At 48.3% G+C, this 24,178-nt stretch overlaps 1 protein-coding gene across 3 annotated transcripts in view; it reads right to left on the bottom strand.

The window, feature by feature from the left end:
* The window catches only part of LOC138566230 (G-protein coupled receptor 22-like), a 1,714,615-nt gene that overhangs the window by 1,154,451 nt on the left and 535,986 nt on the right, over positions 1 to 24,178 (bottom strand). Inside the window, exon 3 of one of the 3 annotated variants that reach the window (XM_069643294.1) lies at positions 6,231 to 6,358. The exons of the other annotated variants lie outside the window; for them this stretch is intronic. The gene's annotated coding sequence lies outside the window, so the exon portion shown is untranslated. The remainder of the gene's footprint in view (positions 1 to 6,230; positions 6,359 to 24,178) is intronic. 3 annotated transcript variants of the gene reach the window in all.

Genomic DNA, 24,178 nt, shown 5'->3' with positions numbered 1-24,178 from the left:
GGGATGCAAATTCACCAACATTTAGCAGATGTTACAACCAACACCAGATGTCGTCTGGGAAGTGGCATCTCACGAATGCTTGCCCACGATGACCTCACAGGAAGTGATGTCACGTGACCTTTGACCCTGATCACAATGCTGGAAGTGACTAAAGCTGACAAATGGTTGGTTTAGCGGCCAACCACATCTCAATGAGTGTGCTGTCTGGAGATGCAGACGTCCTACACCAGGGCACCAAACACATAATCAGTGTAGTCCACCGTACTCCGGTCTTAATACTTCTTATTCCTAAAGCCTTTTACTGCCACCGTATATCACGTAAAGCCTTATACCATATATATTTATCATATGCAAGGTACTGCGTAATAGGCCAAGGGGCTGCCATGCTGTCCCAAATTCAACCACATATACCCAAAGGCTGCCATCTTATTCCAAATCCTACCGAGTAGGCAAGGTACACACAAACACACACACGCACAGGCATATCATGGGCCGCCGCAATGCAAGCTTCCCACACACAGAACAAATGCGAAAGGGAGGTACCCTGTGGGTCACCGGTGTGTTATGTTAAATATAGAACCAGGCTGGGACTGGCCTTTAGGCCAATAGGACAATGCCCGAACCAAAAAAAAAGCACAAAGCTAGTGTGTGACAGCTTTTTTTGGTCAAAGTGAGGGGCCAGTTTGATGAGTTACTCTACTATGCTGCCTAAATGTATTGTTTATGGAAGGATGAAAGGCTGAGTCCCTGCCTTGGAAGAAAATGAACCCGCAACCCATATGTGTGACGAGCACTTAACTCGTGAGCTATCCACCCAGTTTAAGGTGAATAAAGTGCTCTAGCACGCCAGTGCTAGCCACAGATGCACTTACACAGCAGGCCGGACTCAGGCTGAGGCAGTGCAGTCTCAGCCTGCCACGGATTGGTGCTCACAGAGCTGCCACGTGCCCCTGTTGCCTGTGTGCGATGTTTAGCGGTATGCAGCGTGCTTCTGAGTGACACATTATTGCTTCCAAATTCACTGACCTGAAGGTTCTAAGTTACACATAACTCATTATCTCTGAATATCACCGTTAATTGGGCCCTTAGAGGTCACTCATAAAAGCCCTGCTCTCATGTATACGTGCCAAGTTAGAATACTGAGTACCCAATTCCCCTCCACCTGGGCACTTAAAGCATAGAGCTGGGGTCTGCAACTTTTGGCTCGCCAGACGTTTTGAACTACTTCGCCCATCATTTACTTCAAACATCTGGAGAGCTGCGGGTTGCAGACCACTGGTATAGAGGATACACTACATCATCCTTGGCCTTGCATCCCCCTCAACCCGCACTCTTTCTCACCACACCAAGCTTATTTCCACCCTACCTCCCCCCAGACCACTACATGTCGGAATTCTCAAGTGAACCTCATTTAAAGGGTCCTACCCATATTTTATACGTTTAGTTAAAAAAATGACAATTTCCTGGCCTTACTCCCAAAATGTCAGCTCATCCGAACCCCCTGTGACGAATCAATTTATGAGGCACCAGTGGTCCAGGGGTGAATATGGGTTTCTAAACCGTCAATCAGGCCCACATCTCTAGTACACCAGAAGGGATCCAAACAGATTGGAATAATAAGAAAATTACAATCCCCTTGTACACTATTGGAAACGTGGATAGAACGGCAGTCTTATCTCCGAAAGACCGTGTATCGTTAGCTCGTTGCAACATAGTGAAAGTCCAATTATTATCCAATGATAAAAGGGACTCTCCAGTCAAGGTTGAATAAAAGATCTCCTTTATTATTATCGCAACAGACAGTTCAAGCACACTACAAAATACAACCCAAACTGTAAAGAAATGCAGAGGACAGGCATTTTCAAGAAGGAAAAGGACTTCACTCTGGATACCGACAGGAGAGTTGTCGGGAAAGTAATTAATCACAATAGTTCAAGGATACTCGCTTTCAGCACAAAGGGAGCAATAGGTCGTAACATTTCACTAGGGGCCTTCGGAGTAGGAAAAGGGGGACAGAACCACAATGTACCTTGTGCTGTAGGTGTTCTTGGTGCTTGACAGGGTTGAGTTGGCTTCAGGGTGCTTTGCAGGCTTCTGTGGCAGCGTTTGAGATGGGAGTCGGCTGCTGGTGTAAGGCGGGAAGACGGTTCAGCGAGCAAAGCTGGATGAATGGCTGTAGGCTGGCCTGCACAGCGGCTAGGGTTCAGAGATCACTGTCTCAGTGCTGATTGGTGGTTCTGAAGCACTGGTCGAGGTGTCTCATGTTTCTTACTGTGACTGCAATTTTACAACGATCTGCATTACAGGTGGTTGCGGATGGAGGAACTCGATTGGCTCGAAAATGCCCTTTAAGGTGGATGGCAGTAGACGCTTGTCGAGGCACTTCCCCCAGCTTCTTCAATGAACTTGCGTTATCCTTTAAGGCAGATGGCCCAAAGCGGAGGAGTGTGTTGCAGGGAGCTGCCTTGTCCTTGGTTGAGGTTCAGAGACCTTCTGGTCCTTCCTATCCAGGAAGCCTGCTGCAGAGCCTAGCAGGGCAAAGTGTGGGTTGGCTGGGTGCCAGTACTGGAGCGGCTGAGGGTTCTCTGAGTTCTTTTCTCTTTTTCTCCCTCTGTTCCCTGGGGGAGATTTAGGGGATGTTCTTGCTTCCCTCTTTTGATATCCTGGAATTCCTTAACTGGCAGAAGATGTAAGGCAGAGTGTACCTTCAGCCAGGGTCCAAGGATGAGTTCTTCTTTCTTACTTCTTGTGAAGTCTTCAGATGATCTGCCAAAAGAGGGACTCACTGTGACCACAAAAGTGATGGGTGGAAGGTTTTGAATTAATCTGTACCACTGGAATTGCTCTGGGCAACCTTCCACACCACCGTTTTTTAGCCCGTCTGCACCATTGCAAAAGGGGTCTAGCCATATGCAAATCAGTCTGGTACTGCCACCAATGTGGGACAGGTATGCCCAGACGTGGGTCCCAAGTCTGCCGGGCCTAGAGACCCTAGCTAATCCTCACTGATGATGCCCAACAAGGCTGAAACATGTCTGGGGATGATTGTGGTCTCGTGCAGAAGGGATGTGACCTAGCAGTTTGGGCTGGACTGCCCCTTATGGGGTAGGACCAAGCCAGATTTGCATATGGTTTTTCCCCTTCTGTAATGGCTTGGCAGGCTGAAAAATGATGGTCTGGAGGGTTGCCCAGAGCTTTGCCCGTGGTTATGATTAATTCAAAACCTTCCAGCCATCACCTTTCTGTTTTGCAAAAGAGGGACTCAGCCCTCTTTTAAAGCCAAGTAGGCCACAGTGATCGGTGTAGGCTAAGCCTACTTTAATAAACCAATCCTGGGATCCCTACCAACAATCTCCTGTATGAATTAGGTCATAACCAGAGTGTTTTGCAACAGTAAAAGGTGAAGGTGTGCCACAGAACTAAAATGGTGGAATTCTCTCAACAGAAAGACCTCTGGGCTCACTCCCTTGTGACACTAAGTCCCACCCATCGTCCTGTCTGCTGTTGATCAAAGAGTCTCTCTGATTAATGGTCCTCTCTATGTGGTCCCTGTTAAAGGGCCAGGTCTCCCTTGAAGCTGCAGCAAGATCAGACTCTCTGGCTCCTGCAAACCACATTCTCATACTTTATTAATGGGCCACCCTTAGCGGGGTTGCCTACTTTAAACACACAGCCCCAGACATGACAGCTCACTGTCATTGATACTGAGGGCTGGAGCTGGCTTCAGGTTGACACCGTTACAAATGAAAGGTTGTTGGGCTTCTGCTCTCCTTTGTTAACCTCTGCAGTCATGCGCCATGTGGGACTGTTTAATCCCCATTGGTATGTTAATCGCTGCAACCAGCCTCAGGACCTAACAAAAGAGCAGGGCGGATCTATGGAGACTTTGTTAGTGAATCAGGCTGGCCACGGCAGGGGGAACGTTGGCCCTCCCCCTTTTTGGTGATGACATGGTGCACTCCTTGCTGTTACATTCAAACTAAATATGACAGGGCAGACTGTGCCTGCGGGCTGTGTCCACCCAGAGTCCACAGGTCTATGCATTTTTCATGGTGTGAGCATAGGAAAATCTGTGTGGATTAGCCCCACACATTTTCCTGAGGTTGGTCTGCCATCATTCCACTTAATTAAAAATTTGAAAAATAAAGCCCAGGAGAGTGCTTTTGGTCGAATTCCTCACACAAATACCACTTACCACCCTCCTCCTGAGCTGTCCATAGCCAGCCTTCCTTAGGGAAGATCCAATTATTTGTGTTGGAGGGGGGTCTGTCAGGACTGCCCTAGGTAAGAAGTTGGCTGCTCATTTGCTATTCATTTTTGTTTATACCCAGTAATATTGATTTTATTAATGCAGCAACGCCCTTCTGTAAGTGCTGGAAGATAGCCCTTTTTTTCTTGAGTTCACATATGCAGATAGGAACTCCGCCGGTGCAGGATGGAAAGGACCAGGAGACAAGCCTTCTCTGTCTATATCCCAAGGCTCTGGAACCTCCTCGCTGTCGACACCAGACTTGCCCCCTCTCTTCTACGTTTCAGGGAGGACCTCAAGACCCTCCTCCCCAAGTAATGGCTCCACCTTAACACTTTTGTCTGCATCCCCTCCACTCCCCTCCTAACCTGAGACTGGCCGATCTGCTCCTCCAGTTTCCTCCCCTGGTTCCTTGTGGACATTGTGTTTCCAGATTGCCAAGCCCCACCCACTCTCTTGTATTGACCCCTTTTGATCGGTTTCTCTTACTGTGGCCTTCCCTCTATGTTTGTAAAACGCTCCGGTGCTTCCCAAAGGTAAGTGTGTGCTCAATGCCTTGAGAGTGGCTCTTAACATTCCGAAGTCTAACCACATAACAACCGTAAGACGCAATGCTCATTGGCGCCCGGTGCAGGATAGGAACATCTTCAAAACATTATCACTAACACACAAGTGCCCCTCGAACGGAGCTCCAAAATATCTAACTAACAAATTCACAAAACATCTAACTAACAGACCTATCCAGTCCACACATGCACACCTCCTAATTCAGAAGAAATGCCCATTGGCTTAAAATCAAGACCAGAATTTCCCTTAAAACCTTCTCTCTCATGTCCTAATGTCTTAATAATATAGCGCCTCCCAACCTTGTTGAAAGAGTAAACAAGAGAACGCGTGACCCACCCATGATAATGTCAAATTCCTACACCCTAGAGGTTCCTAGATACAAACGGATCACAGCCGGTGGATCTAGCTTTGCGGTTTTAGGCGCTCAATCCTGGAATGGACTCCCCCTAGATCTCAGAATTGACCAACCTTACTCCACATTTAGACGTAAACATCTAACCTGGCTACGGACTAATGACGTCTAACCTGACCGCCCTTCTGACCTGCTAACCCCCTCCAACCATCTGACCCCTCGCCCTACCCACTCTTGAATGACCCCCTAGAATTGTTATGCTAACCACGGCCAGTTGTATACTCTCGGGCACCCCTTGCCTGTATTTTGGTTATACTCTCTGGCACCCCTTGCCTGTATTTTGTTTTTTCTATTGGGACCACTTGGTCACTGCTAACCTATGGTTGCATTCTAGCTATCACTGTTTATAACTGCTTATTACACATTGTATATACCTACCCACCTATGCAACTAAGTCTCCTATGTATTTTGTATGCTCTGTAAGTAAGCCTTTAAGTATCCTTGTACTGATTGCGCCCAGCTACCTGAGGGTCTCGGCCTGCGCTATATTAAATGAACAAACAAACCAACATACCCAGATTGAAACGACAAAAAGCAGGAAGTAACAGTTTCCCAGTAAAAGCTGTGAAACTCTGGAAATCCAAGCCCCTGACATTAAGAGCGGAACCGTCAAACTGGACATTTAGGAAAAATCTGAAAACGTGGCTCTTTGTACAGGAGCAGTAATTCCTTTACATTCCTTTGCCCACAATGGCAGCTGTACTCCCATGTAATACCTATCTTACTATGTATCTCTGTTCCACCCCATTGTACTGTAATGTCTCATTCATCTGCATATCATTTTGTACTCGAGAATGTAATGTAATGTCTCTCTTTATTGCAACCAACTGTTTCCTAAGAATGCGCCCAGATACCTTTGGGTTAGGTGCGCTCTACAAATACATACATAAATAATTAATTGGTATATACCCCAATAATAATAATAATAATTATTATAAGTATAGTAATATTAATAAAGTCGGACATGAGTGCCATGTGCACCTCCTGGTAAGTACCACTCACCCTGCACACTTGGCAGGTGTCTGGACCTTTGGAACATCTGACTCTCCGCGTGCAAACTGTAGACATGGTGGCTTTAGAAGTCAGAACTCCTAATCCTGCTATACAAGTCGTACCGCTCTGACGTGTCCCTATAGTCGTATTAAGTAGACAAAAAAACCAACAAGAAACAAAGTTAAAAATAAAAACACACAATATTACAAGCTAAAATTGGCAAGGAAACGACCAGTAACAGACCAGGGTCATACAAATTACAAAGTAACGTTGATATAAATAAGTAAAAACAGTCGATATTATGTTACGTTATGTCTATTTATTGGGTGTCAAATTCCATAGGCATCAGGGCTCTGATACAAACAATACGACACAGAGACAACAGACTAACAGTGGAAAGACGGAATTTAAGTATATCTAGGAAAATAAAGTCGTTTAAAGCCTTTTCTGAAGACAAAGATATCCTTTTTATTTTGCAGTTCTATGGGTAGTGTGTTCCATGCTCGTGCAATCAGAACAGGGAAGGAACGACCATTCAGCCTGACCCTCTTAAACAGAGGAACGGTAAGAGAGAGTGCTTCAGAAGACTGTAAGTTACGACCGGGTTTATACATCTCCAATCTGTCCTCCAAGTAGGGCGGAGCATTTCCAAGAAGGCATTTGTATGAGTATATTAAATTGTACTCTTGCAATAACAGGGAGCCAGTAACACTCATTGCAAGCCACTGACACCGGTTCCCTCGTTGCAATGGTACAAACCACTCGAACCGCGTCATTGTGGATCCTTTGTAACTTACCCAAACACTCCCCACTTGCCCCACCAAACAGGGAGTTACAATTATCGAGTCTAGGTAAGATAATCGCTCGAAATAACTTCTCACAGCTCTTTTGGGTGACCAAAGGACTGATCTGCCTCAGAACCCTCAAATAATAATGAGCCTTTTTTACTACGTAGTTTACATGGTCGTCAGCATTAAGCAACGCCTCCGTGTAAATACCAAGTGTTGTTTACATTGTCCACCACGGAGATACAGCCTCCATCAATACAGAAGCTCTTATAAGCAGAGCTCAACATTTCCCTTGCATGTTTCCACCCATAAACCATTAGTTTCATTTTGGATGGATTTAAACATAACCAGTTCACAGTCATCCAGTCTTTAATGATCTTGTAAACTTTACTCAAGTTCTCCTGATCTTCTTCATAGTTACCACTAAGTTCCATAATAAACTGAACATCATCGGCATAATTTGTGATCTGCAGGCCGAGTTTCTCTATTTCCACACACAAGGGCTTTATATTTATTTATTTATTTTAACATTTTATAAAGCGCGCAAAACCCAGAGGCATCTATATAAATGTTAAACAGCGACAGGGACAAGCAGGCTCTCTGTGGGACCCCACAGGGGTCTGAACTGGGTCGGATGAGGCCTCTCCCCAACAAACTGTAGATCTCTGATCGCAAAGAAAGGAGTTCATCCACTTGATCACATTCTCAGAACAATGACCAGTACACGCTAAAGTATTCAATAGCCGTTCGCGGTCCAGCAGATCAAAGGCTGCTGATAAATCAAGAAGAATCAGCAGCCCCATGCCACTCCTCTCTAGAGCGGTTGGCATCTCAGTTTATAAATCCCGGAGAGCACTCTCGGATCTGTAATTACTACGGATACCAGATTGTTTCTTGTGAAGTAGTCCAATGACCTCCATGTGGCGTTGCAACTCGATATAGAAACAACCAGCAAGACAAGCCTATTAAACGATATATATTTCCTTCTAAAGCGCCAGGCTCTCTTCAAAAATTGTGATTGCGGCCGGAAGCTCTGTTTTACTTTGTTTGCATAAGAAGAGTTTTAATACCACTACAGTACTCTTTATGCAATGTGTTTCCTAAATTGGGAGAAGCCAGTTATGCCGCCGATTCCTTTACAGGGGGCAGGAAAACAAGACATGTTTTAAATATTCAGCCCCTTTCTAACAGATTTTACACACTGACGTGTCTCCTCTGCCCCAGGAGCTTGTAACCCCTGCGCGTGGACGTATCCCCAGTCTAGCTTTCACAAACAGGGTTTGTGCCTCCTTATCTTCAATAAGGGTTAAATACTTTCATTGACCAAAGGATTGTTTCAGGTCAAGATACCTCGCCTTTGTGCCCACCAGGCCTATGTCCAAAAACCTTGATTTATAATCAAGTGTCTGTCCCCTGCACCCCCTTGAAATGTCATCAGGCCTAGTACGATAGTTGCTTGTTTTGTTCCCCCCCCTCCTTTCTTCTCCCCCCTCCCTCACCTCTTGGAAATCTGCGGCTCAACCAGAAATTTCGTCAGGCCTAGTACAGTAGCCGCCTGTCTGTTCCCATTTCCCTCCAACCCCCTCATTTCCTATCTGTGTTTTAGCTCTTGCACTATCTGAAATGTCGCCAGGCCGAGTACGTTAATTTCACATTATTATTGTTCATGGCCTGTAAGAATGTCATTGTATTTTTCCTTGTTCCCTCCCTTGCCTTGAAGCGCTTTGAAACACACTTTGTATAGGCGCTATATAAATAAACTATCATATCATATCATATCATATCAATACCAATCCTTGTACTTCTGTTTAATATGCTCTTTCCTGATCAAAATTGATGGCCAAGTTTGGCACTCAGACGTCACTATATTGACTTGTACTTCGATAGTCTCACCCTTAGATCAAATCCATGGCTTTATGACATGGAAGACTGTCACTAGCAGCACTCTGCCCTTAGCGTACCACCACGCGCGCCACAGCCAGCGATCTTCTCTCCAGATACTATGGGCCTGATGAAGAGGTCAGCGGTAGGAGTCACATGATTCAGAATCCTCAGGGACGCTTCACATATTTCCCATTTCCCATTTTGATGTCGCATTGGACTCCATATAGATTGGTAATTACTGCATATGTTAATTACCACGTGTGGTATTTACCGCCTGCAGTAATAGATTTGTGTCAATATGTCGGTCTGGGCACCGGTGCTCTCAGACCTATTTACCAGCATCCTTGCAAGTAATAGTTTCCCTAGGGCTTGGTCTGCAGCTACAATAATAGTAGTGATAATAATAATAATAATAATAGTGATTATTCAAGGGAGGAGATAGGTCCTTACCATTGTATTACAGACCAATATCCCTCCTGAACGCTTCAAATAAGATTTTTGCAAAAATGTTGTTGAAAGTCTTGCAAAAACGGGCGAGTGAATCTAAGGCCTTGGACGTCTTTCAGTCAGGTTTTTGTCAGGGCCTGAGCACAGCCACAAATTGGTTTGTCCTGGACTTATTAGCACATCAAGCTAACATTCAATCCCGGCCTGTCTTTATTGCTTTCCTAGACATTAGCAAAGCTTTTGATCTGGTGAATAGATCCCTTTTATGCAAAACATTGCATGAGCAAGGGTGCCCTGCTGCTTTGCTGGGTGTCCTGGAGGCCCTGCACATGGATACAAAGATTAGGGTTCGGCTGGATGCCTTTGGTAATTATCCCCCATGGATTTATACTAACAGGGGCTTAAGACAGGGGTGTGTGTTGGCTGCGTTCTTGTTTTGTTTCCATCTGCTGGGCTTGGGAGGGTGCTTTGGACAATGTCATACTTTTCCTCCTAGGCTGGGCACCCTGGTAATCCAGTATTTGCTCTATGCGGACGATATTGTCCTTTGTGATTTGACAGCTATTGGTTTGCAGAGAGCTTTAACAGCCGTAGAGGGATTCCTGAGGAGTTTAGACCTATGACTAAACTCAACTAAATCAAAGATACTTATTCTAAAAGGGGGGGGAAAAAGTTGTAAAACTCTACCCTGGTCTCTTGAAAATGGAAGGTTGGAGGTAGTGAACACATTTGTTTATTTAGGCCTCACAGTCTATGATAAGGTCACAGGACCAGAATTTCAAGAAGACATGAAGGCTAGGTTCCTTGGGGCATTGGTAAAACTGCGAGTGTTTGATGGTAAGTTTGGTAGATATTCCTTCCTACCTGCTTAGAAGTTATACAAGCAGCAACTGGTTCCAAAACTAATTTATGGTGCCCAAACCAGGAGTCAGTTTGTAGATTGGTCAAAATTGGAGGGTGTCCTCTGGAGAGGTCTCTTGCAACTCCCTCAGTCTGTCTCTCTTGCAGGGATTTTGTTTGAACTGGGACAGCTTCCTATCCACACTATGGTGGATTGGGCTAAGCTCCAGCTGTTTACAAATATGATGAACCCTCCGACAGCTTCGGTGCTTGAGGAACTAAACTTGGTAAAGTCACAGGGTGGTTGCAGAGTGCTTAATGATTGGGTCCTAAACTGTGAATCTGTGCTTTTAAGTGCAGGAATCTCACTTGATCAACTGGGTCTTACACCCAAAGTGGCTAAGTTAGCATGGAACAGGTACATCTGGTCAAGCGTGAGATCCACGATTAAGGACGCTAAATGTTTTGGGCACCATTTTGTATGGTCTTGTAAGTGTTTTAATGTGCTTGCTCCCTACCTGAAAAAACATCCATCGAGAAGCTTCAGGACTCAATTATTAAGAATCAGGTTGAATCTGGTACTAACCAATGAAACAGTGGGCAGGCTTCTCAATATTCCGCAAGATCAAAGACTATGCCGCCACTGTAAAATTGAGATTGAGACTTTGAAGCACTTATGTGTTGAGTGCCCTAATTTGATCAATTTTAGGACTCAAGCTCTTGCTGGGAGAAGGTTTATTACTGAAGAAGACGTGTGGAGGAGAATTTTAAATTGTAATGAATTGAGTTTGTGCATTCATGTTTTAGAATTTTTAAAGAACGCTGAAGTACCTTTTTAAGTCCTTGTTTCTCTGGATAATATCGTTTTATGATGAATGAATTGGGAATTTGGCATTGGATTACATGATTGTATGAACTGATTATGAATTTTGTTGGTTATGTATATTTCTATGTAATGTGTTAAAAGTACATTTGTACTGAGGAAAACAATAAATAAATAAATAAATAATAATAGTTTTGTGTGATGGAAATATCCTCAAGACTTACACAAGTGGTGGTCATGATTTTCAGCACTGAAACTCTACGTTTAGTGATCAAATAAAAGTGGCGCAAATCAGGTTGTCATAATGCCGTGCCAAACTCTTAATGAGGAGCTTTGTCCATCTCCCAAAATACACTATATAGGCTGCAGTGGAATAAAGATGCCAATATATTTCAATGTTAACAGAAAAAAATAAGTTATGAAACAGATTCATACACAGATGTTCAAGAAGTTGCATGGATCTCTGTGCAGATACTCATAATTCCCGCTTTCATTCCAATGATTGTATGGCAGAGTCCATTACGCAGCGGATAATGATGGAGCAGGTGATGGTCATTGCATTAAGCTGTGGGTTAAGGGACATTGTATGACCAATTTTACAAACCCATGTGCTTTATCCAGTTGGTAAAGGGCAAAACCAAGAATCCCAAAGCTCTTCACGGCCGCCATCATCGATATCTCTGTTTCCTCTGAATTGAGCATCAATGGCTGAGACACACTCGTGGATGGTAAGAGATTCACAGGGCAGGCCACAGATTTCTAATAAAGAACTAGAGGGACAACATTCCAGCAGAAGCTGTGTCAGCCCTGGGCGCCATGCTGGTGGAAAGAACACGTCGCTTTCCATTGTTTCCTTTGGCAGCTTTTTCACCAGCATAACAATCATGGCTGCTAAATGAACGGAAAACTGTTTCCTTACTTTTTGCTCTGTCAATTATGGAATGTTGGCGCTCTAGTTCTTTATAGGAACTCTGTGGTGCAGACTGTAGTCTTTCTTCTATGTTATTTGTTTTATATATATTTATTTTTTATTTTATTTGTTACATATGTAGAAGCACGCTTAACCTAAGGGCATCTGGGCACTTGTTGCAGAAAAACAAGATAGATGGTAGGTGAATATCAGTAGATGGGTTTCCCAGTTATGATATGATAGGTTATTTATAACGTGCTTAATACCCAGAGGTTTCTAAGCGCGGATCCGGGGATGGAATCTGTGGTGCTCTGTGTCGTATTGTTTCTAAGGCGAGCACATTGCCCCTGAGCTATCTTCCTGAGACATGTTAGTTGAAAAGCCATGTCTTTAATTGTTTCCTGAAGACACTGTAGGAAGGTTTGACCCGCAGAGGGAGAGGAAGCGAGTTCCAGAGCTTGGGGGCAGTAACTGGGAAGGTAGAGCCTCGGGCTCTATTGCGTTTGAACCTGGGAATGATGAGGCAGTGGCTGTAGGTAGAGTGTGGTGGTCTGCTGGTGGGAGTAGCTTTATGAGTCTTTGTGAGAGGTATGACGGGGCTGTGTTAGAGAGGCTGCAGTGAGTGATAGTACGAACTTTAAATTGGATCCGTTCCCTGATGGGGAGCCATTCGTATTGCATCTGTGATGTGATTGCGTTAAGAGAGGCCTAGCACAGCTCGGAGGGCTTTATTATGGTTGATTTGCAGCTTTTGAGGTTCCTTTCCGTAGTGACAGCCAAGAGTGCGTTGCAGTAGTCTAGTTTTGAACCGATAATAGATAGATAGGCAATTGTGAGGTGGTTATCAATGGGGCAGAACAGCTTACTGGTGTTTATGAGTTTGATGGTGTGAGCTGAAGACGAGGCAAAGGCATTGACATGGCCTGTCATGTTAAGGGTGACGTCAAGGTGGAAGCCCAATGTTTTTACTGTAGGTGAGACTGTAATTGTTAGGCCATCGATTGTGAATGTGCAGTAGGCTGGACCAGGTTTGGCAAGTTGGGCTTGGTTCCCGACGCGCAGGGTTTCAGTTCTGTGTTCATTTTGACAGAGTAGGTGGGAGGCCACGCAGACTTGGATAATTTCATAAATAGTGTTAAGTTTGACAGTGTCTTGTTGGTGGTCGCCAGAAAGAGGGATGAGTATTTGTATATCATCCAAATAGTTTGCATATGTGATGCCCAGTGAGTCCAGGTGATTGAAGAGAAGCTTTGTGTAAACATTGTAGAGGGTGGCGGAGAATTACCTTGTGCTATATCTTTGCACACAGATATCATATGGCAGTCTTTCTTTTATGTTAACATATAAGAAAGACTTCAGTCTGGAACTTATAGGCCATAGACGTAGCAGAAGGCAGATCTAGTGTAAGTCAGAATAGCAGAAATGTTTGTTGCTCCCACAATAGTCGCTATTAACGTGGGAGAAGGAGACACATTCCTGCACCCGTGGACTTCAAGCTTGCACATGTCCTTACATAGGCCGGCGTACCAGTGATGGTTGCTTTGTAAGCGTGGCACGCATTTTTAAACCAGGTCCTCTCCGGGATGGGGAGCCCTTGTGATTTGCACAAGATGGCGGAGGTGTGATTGAATGTCAGAGTCAGATATTTAACTCGCCATGCGATGCCAACTTCAGAGCATGCAGAGGTCCTCATAATGGGTCACCTTGTATCAGAGCCGCATTTGATTTAAGGCTGCCATGCTCGTCCACCACACGCATTATCAAACTCTCAACAATTCAACTCGTCACCCTCAGTGTCATAACCGATACTAACTGGCAAGGGATGGCATACCTTTTGCCCCTGGAAGCCTTAACAATGTAGTACCAAGGGAAGCTGAAGGGCCCTGCTCCTGATGCTGACATATGACACTGGGCCCAATATATGTCTTTAGGTACGTTTATTTACAGTTTACAGTTTGGGCCTCACTCGATGTTGAAGATACCACCAAACAGATTTACCGTTACCACTGCTTGGTCCGGCGGAATTACCACTATATTATGAGCCGTGGTAGGTGGTATTAGTCCCCATTTATTGGAGTTCATAGGACTCCATGCTGATTTCGGAAGAGTTACCACTGAAGATAATTCCACCGGAAGGTAAATCAGTGATTTGGCTTTTTTTGGCTGTAAAGCAGAGGAATTACCTCCAGCATTCTGCTGGAGTTTTTCCTCCGCCTTACCTCCAAACCCATACCTGGGTGGTGTGGTAACGCGCAGATAAAGCAGTGGTAACTCAGTTTTTGGCCACACCACATAATGAGGTTCTGGTTAAGGCATACTCTGAAACACCTGTGTATGAGCGCGATATAAATAAAATATCATATTATGTCATACTCCACGTAGAAGCACTCATGCAGAAGGGCCGCTAGAGTAATCCCTTCCAAGGTCAAATGATCCAGAATTAGGGGTGTGTGTGTTTAGTCTGCGGCTCATGCATGCAGAGCTTGTGATGTCAGTGTGGAACCTTGTCTTGGAACTCCTGTAAGTGGGGTAAGGGGGTGTCTGCTTGGTTACAGTTGGATCTGGATGCCAGCTGGGTGTGGATGGACCAGTGGTTGACCCCCTTTCGTCTCACCTTATGTTATGTACTTACCGTCTATGTTTCTGGCATGCCAGTCGACAATAACGCAGACCCAACATTGACTCTTGGATCCTGTGCCTGCCCTCTGTGTCAATAGCATGTTCACAATACAAATAGAACATACACTGTCCTTCAGCCCAGGCTGGTGAGAAAAGTGCTGGTTCCACAGGTCCTACTGCAGAGCTGCCGCATCTTGACCTTTGCCCATCTACTACTTGACCCTGGGTGACGTCACATCTCTTATTCACGTCACTGCATTCTAGCCACAGCATCATCATAACACAACTGGTCTCAAGGGAGACACGAACCCTCAGCCGCACACATGATGTCACACACAGCAGGTCGCCACACTCCCTGTGGGATAACCGGTGGCCACTACACCCGCCAGGGACTTCACGAGCCAAACTACTGATCACTTTTCTCATCTAACATCTGTGAGACAGTTCTCAGCCTTATTTTCTGCAGATCGAAGGAGGCGACCAGCCATACCAGGTCCCGTCTGAACCAGTCGATAATGGGTATGAAGGGATTATGAGGAGGGTCTGGCCATCTAAGTAAGAATGCTTGGATGGAGGCATTGTGCACAGAGACCACAGGTGTCAGAGTACTGTTATGCCTTGCTTCCTCTCCTGTCCCGGTGCTGGGAGCTTGTGTGCTTTGGAATGCCTGTGGAATGCCTGCCTCTGGGATGTTGAGTCAGTGTTTGTGTTTGAGTTTCCCCTTGAGCGTCAGTTGAAAGAGAGCTGCTTGACCGAGAGGGTGCCGTTGGATGTCTCTGTATGCCTCTTACCAAATGTACTTACCTGATACCTGATACCTGCAATCACGTTTACCTGGATCTCAAGTAAAGAAGCTACTTACCCCAGCTTGATCACTTAGTGTCTTATGTGAAGAACTCATCTTTTCACGTACTAGCTGATTTATTGTGCATGCACTAAACACAGACACGCTGCGACTGTGGCAAATTGGCATTGAAAACAAATGCTCGACCAAACAACTACAAGGGGACAGGTTGCGGCAAGAGATATGGGAGAGCCAGGACTCTGCTCTCGGAGCACTATGTGCCGAGATGCACCAAAAGGAAAACTAGCATTCTAAGGTGGCGGCCCGGCTTCTGGGGCCTCGGTCTGCATACAGACCGGACATCCCACGCAGAGCTCCTGCACACCTGAACCGTAAACAGCAATCCGAGCACTCAAATCACAATCCAACATTACTCTTCTCACAGAGGTGCAGAACTTTTCTCAAAGCTCGGCCCAGGAGGAGGGAGCAAGGGGATGGATGTAGGGCCCAATGAGAGAATCAGTTGCATGGGTGTTTGAAGAAGGTTGTGGTCGGAGTTTGGAGTGAGTTGACAATTCAAAGGAGGTTGGTGAGAGAGAGTGGAAAGACGGTAGGAAGAAGAAACATCAGGAGGTAGCTGGTGAGGAATATGAGAAGGCGGTAGAAGGAAGAGTTCAGGAGGTGGCAGGAGAAGATCAGGAGGTGGCAGGAGAAGATCAGGAGGTAGCAGGAGGTGGCAGGAGGAAAAGATCAGGGGGTGACAGAAAGAAAATATCAGCCGGTGACAGAAGATCAGGAGATGGCAGGAGGAAAGGATCAGGGGGTGGCAGGAGGAAAAGATTGGGGGTAGCAGGAGGAAAAGATTGGGGGTAGCAGGAGGATACGAGCAGGAGGTGGCAGGCGGATATCAGAAGGTGGCAGGAGGATAAGATCAGTGGTGGCAGAAGGATAAGATCAGGAGGTGGCAGGAGAAGATCAGGTGATGGCAGGAGGAAAGATCAGCGGGTGGCAGGAGGATAAGATCAGGGGGCGGCAGAAAGAAAAGATCAGGAGGTGGCAGGAGAAGATCGGTGGTGGCAGGAGGAGAAGATCAGGTGGTGGCAGGAGGATCAGCGGGTGGCAGGAGGATAAGATCAGGGGGCGGCAGGAGGATAAGATCAGGGGGTGGGAGGAGGATAAGATCAGGGGGCGGCAGAAAGAAAAGATCAGGAGGTGGCAGGAGAAGATCAGAAGGTGGCAGGAGGAGAAGATCAGGTGGTGGCAGGAGGAAAGATCAGCGGGTGGCAGGAGGATAAGATCAGGGGGTGACAGAAAGAAAATATCAGCCGGTGACAGAAGATCAGGAGATGGCAGGAGGAAAGGATCAGGGGATGGCAGGAGGAAAAGATTGGGGGTAGCAGGAGGATACGAGCAGGAGGTGGCAGGCGGATATCAGAAGGTGGCAGGAGGATAAGATCAGTGGTGGCAGAAGGATAAGATCAGGAGGTGGCAGGAGAAGATCAGAAGGTGGCAGGAGGAGAAGATCAGGTGATGGCAGGAGGAAAGATCAGCGGGTGGCAGGAGGATAAGACCAGGAGGTGGCAGAAAGAAAAGATCAGGAGGTGGCAGGAGAAGATCGGTGGTGGCAGGAGGAGAAGATCAGGTGGTGGCAGGAGGATCAGCGGGTGGCAGGAGGATAAGATCAGGGGGTGGCAGGAGGAGTATCAGGTAGTTTTGTTGGCATAAACTTGAAAGTGGTATTTTTACTCATCCTTATATTAGCGTTTCGTAATATATAGTGGGGTTGTGAAGGGGTGGGAGAAGGGGGTAAGGAAGTGGGGTGTACTGAGGACACCATTAAAAGAAAAAAGACACAATTATACAGCTGAATTTAGGTGGACCAATTTACCATTTTCAAATGGTTGTCAACGAAACAACATGAAATCGCAGCAGGAGGATAACATTCAGAGGTGGCAGGAGGGAAACACCTAGATGAGACTGGAAAGCAGCAGTTGGCACACATTGCTAGGGTGGCAGGAGGGAAACACCTGGATGAGACTGGAAAGCAGGAGTTGGCACACATTGCTAGGGTGGCAGGAGGGAAACACCTGGAGGACACTGGAAAGCAGGAGTTGGCACACATTGCTAGGGTGGCAGGAGGGAAACACCTGGAGGAGATTGGGAAGCAGGAGTTAGCACACATTGCTAGGGTGGCAGGAGGGAAACACCTGGAGGAGATTGGGAAGCAGGAGTTGCCACACATTGCTAGGGTGGAAGGAGGGAAGCACCTGGAGGAGATTGGGAAGCAGGAGTTGCCACACATTGCTAGGGTGGCAGGAGGGAAGCACCTGGAGGAGATTGGGAAGCAGGAGTTGCCACACATTGCTAGGGTGGCAGGAGGGAAACACCTGGAGGAGATTGGGAAGCAGGAGTTGCCACACATTGCTAGGGTGGCAGTAGGGAAACACCTGGATGAGATTGTGAAGCAGGAGTTGCCACACATTGCTAGGGTGGCAGGAGGGAAACACCTGGAGGAGATTGGACAGCAGGAGTGGCGACACATTGCTAGGGTAGCAGGAGGGAAACACCTGGAGGAGATTGGGAAGCAGGAGTTGCCACACATTGCTAGGGTGGCAGGAGGGAAACACCTGCAGGAGATTGGACAGCAGGAGTTAGCACACATTGCTAGGGTGGCAGGAGGGAAACACCTGGAGGAGATTGGGAAGCAGGAGTTGCCACACATTGCTAGGGTGGCAGGAGGGAAACACCTGCAGGAGATTGGAAAGCATGAGTTGCCACACATTGCTAGGGTGGCAGGAGGGAAACACCTGGATGAGACTGGAAAGCAGGAGTTGGGAAACATTGCTAGGGTGGCAGGAGGGAAACACCTGGAGGAGATTGGGAAGCAGGAGTTAGCACACATTGCTAGGGTGGCAGGAGGGAAACACCTGGATGAGATTGGGAAGCAGGCGTTGCCACACATTGCTAGGGTGGCAGGAGGGAAACACCTGCAGGAGATTGGGAAGCAGGAGTTGCCACACATTGCTAGGGTGGCAGGAGGGAAACACCTAGATGAGATTGGGAAGCAGGAGTTGCCACATATTGCTAGGGTGGCAGTAGGGAAACACCTGCAGGAGATTGGACAGCAGGAGTTAGCACACATTGCTAGGGTGGCAGGAGGGAAACACCTGGAGGAGATTGGGAAGCAGGAGTTGCCACACATTGCTAGGGTGGCAGGAGGGAAACACCTGGATGAGATTGGGAAGCAGGAATTGCCACACATTGCTAGGGCGGCAGGAGGGAAACACCTGGATGAGACTGGAAAGCAGGAGTTGGGAAACATTACTAGGGTGGCAGGAGGGAAATATCTGGAGGAGATTGGGAAGCAGGAGTTAGCACACATTGCTAGGGTGGCAGGAGGGAAACACCTGGAGGAGATTGGGAAGCAGGAGTTGCCTCACATTGCTAGGGTGGCAGGAGGCAAACACCTGGATAAGTTTGGGAAGCAGGAGTTGCCACACATTGCTAGCGTGGCAGGAGGGAAACACCTGGATGAGATTGGGAAGCAGGAGTTGCCACACATTGCTAGGGTGGCAGGAGGAAAACACCTGCAGGAGATTGGACAGCAGGAGTTAGCACACATTGCTAGGGTGGCAGGAGGGAAACACCTGGAGGAGATTGGGAAGCAGGAGTTGCCACACATTGCTAGGGTGGCAGGAGGGAAACACCTGCAGGAGATTGGAAAGCATGAGTTGCCACACATTGCTAGGGTGGCAGGAGGGAAACACCTGGATGAGACTGGAAAGCAGGAGTTGGGAAACATTGCTAGTGTGGCAGGAGGGAAACACCTGGAGGAGATTGGGAAGCAGGAGTTAGCACACATTGCTAGGGTGGCAGGAGGGAAACACCTGGATGAGATTGGGAAGCAGGCGTTGCCACACATTGCTAGGGTGGCAGGAGGGAAACACCTGCAGGAGATTGGGAAGCAGGAGTTGCCAAACATTGCTAGGGTGGCAGGAGGGAAACACCTAGATGAGATTGGGAAGCAGGAGTTGCCACATATTACTAGGGTGGCAGTAGGGAAACACCTGCAGGAGATTGGACAGCAGGAGTTAGCACACATTGCTAGGGTGGCAGGAGGGAAACACCTGGAGGAGATTGGGAAGCAGGAGTTGCCACACATTGCTAGGGTGGCAGGAGGGAAACACCTGGATGAGATTGGGAAGCAGGAATTGCCACACATTGCTAGGGCGGCAGGAGGGAAACACCTGGATGAGACTGGAAAGCAGGAGTTGGGAAACATTACTAGGGTGGCAGGAGGGAAACATCTGGAGGAGATTGGGAAGCAGGAGTTAGCACACATTGCTAGGGTGGCAGGAGGGAAACACCTGGAGGAGATTGGGAAGCAGGAGTTGCCTCACATTGCTAGGGTGGCAGGAGGGAAACACCTGGATAAGATTGGGAAGCAGGAGTTGCCACACATTGCTAGGGTGGCAGGAGGGAAACACCTGGATGAGATTGGGAAGCAGGAGTTGCCACACATTGCTAGGGTGGCAGGAGGGAAACACCTGCAGGAGATTGGACAGCAGGAGTTAGCACACATTGCTAGGGTGGCAGGAGGGAAACACCTGGAGGGGATTGGGAAGTAGGATTTGCCACACATTGCTTGTGTGGCAGGAGGGAAACACCTGCAGGAGATTGGACAGCAGGAGTTGCCACACATTGCTAGAGTGGCAGGAGGGAAAAACCTGGATGAGACTGGAAAGCAGGAGTTGGCACACATTGCTAGGGTGGCAGGAGGGAAACACCTGGAGGAGACTGGAAAGCAGGAGTTGGCACACATTGCTAGGGTGGCAGGAGGGAAACACCAGGATGAGATTGGCAAGTAGGATTTAGCACACAATCCTAGGGTGGCAGGAGGGAAACACCTGGATGAGATTGGGAAGCAGGAGTTGCTACACATTGCTAGGGAGGCAGGAGGGAAACACCTGCAGGAGATTGGGAAGCAGGAGTTGCCACACATTGCTAGGGTGGCAGGAGGGAAACACCTAGATGAGATTGGGAAGCAGGAGTTGCCACATATTGCTAGGGTGGCAGTAGGGAAACACCTGCAGGAGATTGGACAGCAGGAGTTAGCACACATTGCTAGGGTGGCAGGAGGGAAACACCTGGAGGAGATTGGGAAGCAGGAGTTGCCACACATTGCTAGGGTGGCAGGAGGGAAACACCTGGTTGGGATTGGGAAGCAGGAATTGCCACACATTGCTAGGGTGGCAGGAGGGAAACACCTGCAGGAGATTGGGAAGCAGGAGTTGCCACACATTGCTAGGGTGGCAGGAGGGAAGCACCTGCAGGAGATTGGGAAGCAGGAGTTGCCACACATTGCTAGGGTGGCAGGAGGGAAACACCTGGAGGAGATTGGGAAGCAGGAGTTGCCACACATTGCTAGGGTGGCAGGAGGGAAGCACCTGGATGAGATTGTGAAGCAGGAGTTGCCACACATTGCTAGGGTGGCAGGAGGGAAACACCCGGAGGAGATTGGATAGCAGGAGTTAGAACACATTGCTAGGGTGGCAGGAGGGAAACACCTGGAGGGGATTGGGAAGTAGGATTTGCCACACATTGCTTGTGTGGCAGGAGGGAAACACCTGCAGGAGATTGGACAGCAGGAGTTGCCACACATTGCTAGAGTGGCAGGAGGGAAAAACCTGGATGAGACTGGAAAGCAGGAGTTGGCACACATTGCTAGGGTGGCAGGAGGGAAACACCTGGAGGAGACTGGAAAGCAGGAGTTGGCACACATTGCTAGGGTGGCAGGAGGGAAACACCAGGATGAGATTGGCAAGTAGGATTTAGCACACAATCCTAGGGTGGCAGGAGGGAAACACCTGGATGAGATTGGGAAGCAGGAGTTGCTACACATTGCTAGGGAGGCAGGAGGGAAACACCTGCAGGAGATTGGGAAGCAGGAGTTGCCACACATTGCTAGGGTGGCAGGAGGGAAACACCTAGATGAGATTGGGAAGCAGGAGTTGCCACATATTGCTAGGGTGGCAGTAGGGAAACACCTGCAGGAGATTGGACAGCAGGAGTTAGCACACATTGCTAGGGTGGCAGGAGGGAAACACCTGGAGGAGATTGGGAAGCAGGAGTTGCCACACATTGCTAGGGTGGCAGGAGGGAAACACCTGGTTGGGATTGGGAAGCAGGAATTGCCACACATTGCTAGGGTGGCAGGAGGGAAACACCTGCAGGAGATTGGGAAGCAGGAGTTGCCACACATTGCTAGGGTGGCAGGAGGGAAGCACCTGCAGGAGATTGGGAAGCAGGAGTTGCCACACATTGCTAGGGTGGCAGGAGGGAAACACCTGGAGGAGATTGGGAAGCAGGAGTTGCCACACATTGCTAGGGTGGCAGGAGGGAAGCACCTGGATGAGATTGTGAAGCAGGAGTTGCCACACATTGCTAGGGTGGCAGGAGGGAAACACCCGGAGGAGATTGGATAGCAGGAGTTAGAACACATTGCCAGGGTGGCAGGAGGGAAACACCTGGAGGAGATTGGAAAGCAGGAGTTAGCACACATTGCTAGGGTGGCAGGAGGGAAACGCCTGGAGGAGACTGGAAAGCAGGAGTTGCCACACATTGCTAGAGTGGCAGGAGGGAAACACCTGGAGGAGATTGGGAAGCAGGAGTTACCACACATTGCTAGGGTGGCAGGAGGGAAAAACCTGGATGAGATTGTGAAGCAGGAGTTGCCACACATTGCTAGGTTGGCAGGAGGGAAACACCTGGATGAGATTGGGAAGCAGGAGTTGCCACACATTGCTAGGGTGGCAGGAGGGAAACACCTGCAGGAGATTGGACAGCAGGAGTTAGCACACATTGCTAGGGTAGCAGGAGGGAAACACCTGGAGGAGATTGGGAAGTAGGAGTTGCCACACATTGCTAGGGTGGCAGGAGGGAAACACCTGCAGGAGATTGGACAGCAGGAGTTGCCACACATTGCTAGGGTGGCAGGAGGGAAAAACCTGGATGAGACTGGAAAGCAGGAGTTGGCACACATTGCTAGGGTGGCAGGAGGGAACCACCTGGAGGAGACTGGAAAGCAGGAGTTGGCACACATTGCTAGGGTGGCAGGAGGGAAACACCTGGATGAGATTGGGAGGTAGGATTTAGCACACAATCCTAGGGTGGCAGGAGGGAAACACCTGGATGAGATTGGGAAGCAGGAGTTGCCACACATTGCTAGGGTGGCAGGAGGGAAACACCTGCAGGAGATTGGGAAGCAGGAGTTACCACACATTGCTAGGGTGGCAGGAGGGAAACACCTAGATGAGATTGGGAAGCAGGAGTTGCCACATATTGCTAGGGTGGCAGTAGGGAAACACCTGCAGGAGATTGGACAGCAGGAGTTAGCACACATTGCTAGGGTGGCAGGAGGGAAACACCTGGAGGAGATTGGGAAGCAGGAGTTGCCACACATTGCTAGGGTGGCAGGAGGGAAACACCTGGATGAGATTGGGAAGCAGGAATTGCCACACATTGCTAGGGTGGCAGGAGGGAAACACCTGCAGGAGATTGGGAAGCAGGAGTTGCCACAAATTGCTAGGGTGGCAGGAGGGAAGCACCTGCAGGAGATTAGGAAGCAGGAGTTGCCACACATTGCTAGGGTGGCAGGAGGGAAACACCTGGAGGAGATTGGGAAGCAGGAGTTGCCACACATTGCTGGGGTGGCAGAAGGGAAACACCTGGATGCGATTGTGGAGCAGGAGTTGCCACACATTGCTAGGGTGGCAGGAGGGAAACACCTGGAGGAGATTGGGAAGCAGGAGTTGCCTCACATTGCTAGGGTGGCAGGAGGGAAACACCTGGATAAGATTGGGAAGCAGGAGTTGCCACACATTGCTAGGGTGGCAGGAGGGAAACACCTGGATGAGATTGGGAAGCAGGAGTTGCCACACATTGCTAGGGTGGCAGGAGGGAAACACCTGCAGGAGATTGGACAGCAGGAGTTAGCACACATTGCTAGGGTGGCAGGAGGGAAACACCTGGAGGGGATTGGGAAGTAGGATTTGCCACACATTGCTTGTGTGGCAGGAGGGAAACACCTGCAGGAGATTGGACAGCAGGAGTTGCCACACATTGCTAGAGTGGCAGGAGGGAAAAACCTGGATGAGACTGGAAAGCAGGAGTTGGCACACATTGCTAGGGTGGCAGGAGGGAAACACCTGGAGGAGACTGGAAAGCAGGAGTTGGCACACATTGCTAGGGTGGCAGGAGGGAAACACCAGGATGAGATTGGCAAGTAGGATTTAGCACACAATCCTAGGGTGGCAGGAGGGAAACACCTGGATGAGATTGGGAAGCAGGAGTTGCTACACATTGCTAGGGAGGCAGGAGGGAAACACCTGCAGGAGATTGGGAAGCAGGAGTTGCCACACATTGCTAGGGTGGCAGGAGGGAAACACCTAGATGAGATTGGGAAGCAGGAGTTGCCACATATTGCTAGGGTGGCAGTAGGGAAACACCTGCAGGAGATTGGACAGCAGGAGTTAGCACACATTGCTAGGGTGGCAGGAGGGAAACACCTGGAGGAGATTGGGAAGCAGGAGTTGCCACACATTGCTAGGGTGGCAGGAGGGAAACACCTGGTTGGGATTGGGAAGCAGGAATTGCCACACATTGCTAGGGTGGCAGGAGGGAAACACCTGCAGGAGATTGGGAAGCAGGAGTTGCCACACATTGCTAGGGTGGCAGGAGGGAAGCACCTGCAGGAGATTGGGAAGCAGGAGTTGCCACACATTGCTAGGGTGGCAGGAGGGAAACACCTGGAGGAGATTGGGAAGCAGGAGTTGCCACACATTGCTAGGGTGGCAGGAGGGA

Source organism: Ambystoma mexicanum, chromosome 2p, assembly GCF_040938575.1.
Source record: "Ambystoma mexicanum isolate Mex_15411 chromosome 2p, UKY_AmexF1_1, whole genome shotgun sequence".
In the NCBI taxonomy this organism is placed as follows: Eukaryota; Metazoa; Chordata; class Amphibia; order Caudata; family Ambystomatidae; genus Ambystoma; species Ambystoma mexicanum.
Note: the sequence above shows the minus strand (reverse complement) of the source record. Positions and strands in the feature narration are given on the sequence as shown.